Raw genomic sequence first — 6000 nt, forward strand, 5'->3', positions numbered from 1 at the left:
TCCCTGGGCAAATCGCAATACCTCTATGCCTCTCTTTGTTCACCTCTGATACGGAGAGAGTACTAACTAGTTACCTCGTGGCGTTATTACAAGGATAAAGGAAAATGAAATGTGGTCATTGATTTGCAACCAATACTTGATGGTATTTTACAGGTGCCAGCACACATGCCTAGAGAAGTTAGCTTCTTCTTCTGGGTCCCCCTAGGTAGTGAGTGGTAGTGCCAGAGGAGCCGGGCATCCTATCCCTGTCCCAGGTCCTTTCCATTCCGGCGCGTGGATCGCCTGTCCCACACTGACATAATTGGCAGGTTACAAATGATTTTTCATGCATAACTACTTTGATTTGCACTTGTTTGCCAAATCCACACATTAGCAAGCTCAGAACCCTAGGGAAAAGGTTTACATAGGACCTTCTGAAAACTAGTCTAGATCTAGGATGGCCTGAAGGAGACCCACAGGGTTATGTGGGTGAAGGAAAAAACTGACACCCTGTCACTCCCCCCTCCCTTGGGGACATGTGGATTACTTACTTTGTGGATTAATGTGGCACAGTCTTTAATCCCACGCTGGCTATGGCCTGCCGCTCCCTCCACCATGTGGGGCGTGCGTTCAAGCAATGAAAACTCAGCAGTCAGTCTGCTTTTTACACCTGCCACTCTGCCTACTTTTTAAAAATTTTATCCCCCTTGAGCTTTAGAAAAGCAGAGATAAATGTGTTTTCAACGATCTTTGCTCAACTCCCACTATGAAAACAATCGAAAGCCAGCTGGATGAGAAGTCAGGAAGCCAGGGGCTTTCGTCCAGGTAGGACACTGGTCAGTCTTGGGCCCTCAGGCACCTTGGGTCAGTGTTTCAGCCTTTGGTTTTTAATCTGTAATACAAAAAGAAGAAAGGAGCATTTACAGAGTGCCTACTCTGTGCCAAGGGCCTTCAATTATGTCACTTTATTTAGTCCTTTAAAAAAAAACTCTACTTGATAGGAATTTTTATCTGTGTTATGCAATTGAGAAAATAAAGGGACAGGAAAGCTAAAAGCTAAATGAATTGCCCCAGGCTCAGGTGGCAAAGAGGAATCTGAGCTGAAATTTGCACCTAGGACCATCTGACTCCGAACTTTATTTACGCTTGGACTAGTAATCCAATGCAGTCTGTAATGCTCCTTTTTATTCTAATATTATGCTCGTCTGTAAGCACAGTTAATCAATAGTTGCCTGAGTTTGTTACAGTGAGTCATTCCATGGGGTCTTATTCTGAGGAGTCAGAGGCCCTGAGGAGATCCACTACATCCCTTATTTGGTCACCGTTACATTAGCTAGCCCTCCTGACATTCTAAGAAGTAGTTTTATTGCCATCAGGAGAAATCTGATACTTGCCTTCATCTTACATGCCTCTTCCAATAAGAAAAACATTTCCTTGGAGGCCCTTCACTTATCCTTCCTTAGAAACTTAATGTTTGCATAACTGACTTTACCTTCAGTTACTGAAGACTGTTCATCAACAGAGCAAAGATATTTCACTTTATATATTTGAAAGATTCTAACCCACCTAGACTCAGGAAGTAGTATGAGAGGTACTTGCTTGATGAGAAGAGAGACGATGAGAATATTGGTGAGGAAGGAGCCCAGGGCACGGAATAACCAGCTACTCATTATTGTAGTGGAGATTGGTCCTTCCGCCTCCTGTTCCACTGAGGTGCCCCTGAAGTCCAACTCAAATGAGAACCTAACAGGCTTCAACTGCAAGCTCACTGTATAACAGCTGGGAGAGGGGGGTACGGTGGTGTGCACCCCACTCTACGGGAGGAGAGACAGGAACACGATGTCTTACCTTTTCTTTTTGTAGTGAGACACGTATATCATCAAGCCTGGTCCTTTTACATTGTACTTATGCTCTTTAAAGATAAGGATGATGTTTATTTTATTTGTTGTTGCATCCTAAGTCTAGCCCAGTGCCTAGTGCATTGTTGGTGCTCGATAAGTATGTGTTAAATAAATGAATGGGCCAATAGGGAAGATAATTAGGGGAATCCAGGCCATCACTGGATTAAATGTTAGTTAGCGAAGCCACCTAAATCATATGATATCAGCTCCTTGAGACCAGTAACCGTGTTATACTCATCTTTGTGTTCCCTAGGATTTAGGCTTGTGGAGTAGGGGCTCAAACATTTCTCTGGAATCGAATCAGCTTTAGGGACCCCTATGATCATGTAGTAAAAACACCCTAGAGAATGATATGGTGGAAGGATGAAAAAAAGGCTAAGTGATCTGAAGTTGAGAGTAATAAGAACAATAACAGCGACCACATAATCAAACTTGGTAGTGACCAGAGGCAAGGACACTCGCGGGAAGGAATGACGCTAGAGCTGTGACAGAGTTGTCCAGGGAGGGGCTATGGTGGCTGGGTCCTGCATGCCAAAGTAGAGTCCATTCGCATTTGCACTTTAGCAAAGGTGACTCCCCCACACAACACTCTGCTCAGCAGTTGCCCCATCATCTTCCAATGACCCAAAATAGCATAACCCTCACTAGTCAGGTTATTTTTTCTTTTTCCCTGTTCTCATATGCAGCCACTTCCCGAGTATATGAGCACTAAGATGAATTCCAGCTTCTGCCTTCCTGGACCCAGTACCGCATTCCTCTTCCTCTCCAGGGACAACTCACCAAAGGGTCGAGGGGTTCACTATACCCATGACTCCTGAAGATGGCCATGCTCAGTGATTCCAAGGGGATTCCCTGTTCTACACTGTGACTGCCATGGCTGACAACTATGTCTGTTAAAGAGGAGTGAAACATGCTTTTTAATCTTTAGTGGGGCCCCTCCCCTGTTTAAGAGAGCATCTGGTTATATAAAGCCCAAGAGGGGCAGAACAGAGGACTTAGTGATGCTTCATAGGTTTCTGGCAGGGGGGTCAACTTAGAGATCGACTCAAAGCTGGCAGGAATAGGAATGAATTAATGGCTTTTGCGGGGGGTGAGTAAGGCTGCTTTAAAGCCCAGTGGGAGCAGTGAACTACGCGGATGAACAGGACAGACAGGAAATATTCTTGAATGGAACAACAATGAGGGAAACATTTGGATGAGAAAACTGAGACAAAATGAAGAAATGCAGAGAGCTTTTATGTCCATTCTGAAGGTTTGGAGACATAATAAGAGCAAACATGACCCACTCAGCACTCTTCTAAGCTCTTTAGATATTTTACTTTATTTAGTCTTCACAACAAGTCTTTGAGGTAGATATTAGTATTATATCCACTTTACATGTAAGGAAACCAAGATAAAAACTATGGAGTAACTTACCCAAGGCTACACACAACTAAGTGGTAAAGAAATCTGGAATGTGGGCGCCTGTGTGGCTCAGTCAGTTAAGCAGCTGCCTTCAGCTCAGGTCATGATCCCAGAGTGAAGTCCCAGGATCGAGTCTGCATCAGGCTCCCCACTCAGCGGGGAGTCTGCTTCTCCCTCCGACCCTGCCCCATCTCATGCTCTCTCCCTCTCTCTCAAATAAATAAGTTAAATCCTAAAAAAGAAAAGCTGGCATTTGAAGCTTCAGCTCTATCCTATACTAACAGTTATTCAGCACTCTGTACTAGGTAGTATGCTTTAGTCTAGATCTGGGGTGACCCCAGGAGACCTAAAGAGCTATGGGTGAGGGAAAAATATATATCCTGTCACAACCCCTCCAATTATTTAGTCTGTGAATTGATGTGACACAATCTTTAATCCTATGTTTATTTGGGGTTTTTTTTACATGTATCCTTCCCACAAAATACTTGTATCTACACATCTAAGTGTGTATATGGTGTGGTATTTATGTACTCCTATGTAATTCACCGTCAGTCCTCAAGATCATGCCTCATTCTTACCTCTAGTTTTTAGCATGGTTTCCATTAGCAATTCCTGAGAGGAAATGAGCCACTCCTTCCAGTTAACAGACAGTGAAAGTGGTTTGGAGGAAGTCATTGGCTTGAGCAAGGTCACAGGTCAAGTTAGCGGCATGTGGCTTAAATCAGGATCAATAACCTCTGTCTCCCCAGCCTGATCCTTAGAGGGGCTGCCTGTCCCGGGACCTGGGCCACATTCCAAATTGGGTAATCCGGTGCATGCTGCCTGTCTGAAATTCCCCTTGTGGTTTTGCTCACATCTGGTGTTTTTCACTTCTCTTTCTAAACACGTGCTTTGATCCTACTGCTGCTACAGCAGAAAGATGTCCATGGTTCCAAGGAGCACAGTTAATCTGCTGAGAGGTGAAAGATACTCCTCTCAACAGGACTTCTAAAAATAAACAATATCAGAGCCTCACTATGTCATGCTTGAAGCCCTTCCCGGAAACCCCCACGTTTTGTAAAGTCTACAGTCTCCCTACAGCTTCCAAACCTCTAATGTGCCTGGAGTCTTAGCCTCCCCTCCCCAGGTCCCCTCGAATGCCCAAAAGGTTTGAAGTCTCATGCTGTTCTTCCTTTGGGTCATTCCCAGAGTAGACAAGGGTGACACGTGGTTAAATGTCTTCCATGAGCATTCTGTGGTCATATTTCTCCATCAGTTAACACACGTTGGGCTAAGAGCTATGTATATTTACTTCCAGAAAACCTTATCTACAACTAGATGACTTGTTTTACTTATTTTGTCCAACTTTGATACTCATTTGCCTCTTACCTTATCTTTGTAAGTCTGGTTCTTAATTATAAAAGTATTTTTCCATTTCATGAAAATGTTTAGGGAAATAGAGAATAAGAAAAAAAATCCAAAATCCTGGTACTCGTAACATAACCATTATTAATTTATTAATTATTCAGGGTTTTTTACTTCCATATGCTATTTTCTTTGTATGGGTGTATGTGTATTTTTTGTTTGTTTTTACATGGCCAGAATCATAATTTACATGCAATTCTTGCATTCTCTTCTTTTCACTATTTAATATTATATTAAATGTTGCTACATAACTAGCAGATATGAAATGAAAGAAACGTGTAGACTTTGGCAAGGGGAGAGCCAAAAGCCATCCATGACCTCCCATAAACAAATGGATTAGGAATATCATTTGTGGGGACACAACTCTTCCCCAAGGTGCTGAGGTTTAAAATGGGGATAGAGAAGGCATAGCTGACCACAAAGAAGCAAAGCAGCCCAGAATTTTTGGAGACGAAGGATTAATTTGAAGTCACAAATGGCCGGATTCAAGATTCAAGACAACCCCCCTGTTAAGTCAGAGGCAAGGCTAAATGCTTTGGTAGCACCTGCCTAGACAGTCTCCAGAAAAGAGCACCTTATCACAGATATGGCCAGAAAGAGGGGTGTTTGGGGAGCACTGCTCCTCGGGAAGGAACATTTTCCCATGCGCTGTGGAAAGTTATAATAAGTAAGTTACATTACCCATTCCATTCCCGGAGAATTTTCAGAGAAGAAATGAGGAGGCAGGGCATTCTTTATTCCTGCTGGAGGGAATTGTTTGGCTTCCTAGCTGTGTTTCCTACTTTCTCATGCTTCTTCTTTCCTTTTCAATTGCCCCATCAGACCCCCCTACACCGAACTAAGAAATGTTACCCCAAACAGATTAAGCTGTCCTCATGTAACCAATCTTTCCCCAGTCCACCTTCCAACCTCTCTTGCTTTCCTTCTCAGACTCTCCCAAACCCCAGGTGTCCAGCCAGCTCACTCTCCGCATCCACCCCTGCCTCACACAGAGCCCCAGGTGTCCAGCCAGCTCCCCTGCGCCGGCTCACTCTCCACATCCACCCCTGCCTCACACAGAGGCCAATGGCAAGTGGCGCCCACATGCCCTGCTTAGCAGCCAGGGTGAAGCCTTCTTGTGAGAACGGAGCTATCCCCTAATGAGAGGTAGGAGAACACAGCTATTATGCCCTGCTTTACTTCTTTGGAGCTGCTCTCTATCCCCATTTTAAACCACACCAACTGACCAGCAGCCAGGCACATCGGGCACCTCATGCCTCATGACAACGCTGGACGATTGGTATGGCTATTCTCCAATTACAGATGAGGAAAC

Source organism: Ursus americanus, chromosome 12 (assembly GCF_024610735.1).
Source record: "Ursus americanus isolate L20-20 chromosome 12, mUrsAme1.1.p, whole genome shotgun sequence".
NCBI lineage: Eukaryota > Metazoa > Chordata > Mammalia > Carnivora > Ursidae > Ursus > Ursus americanus.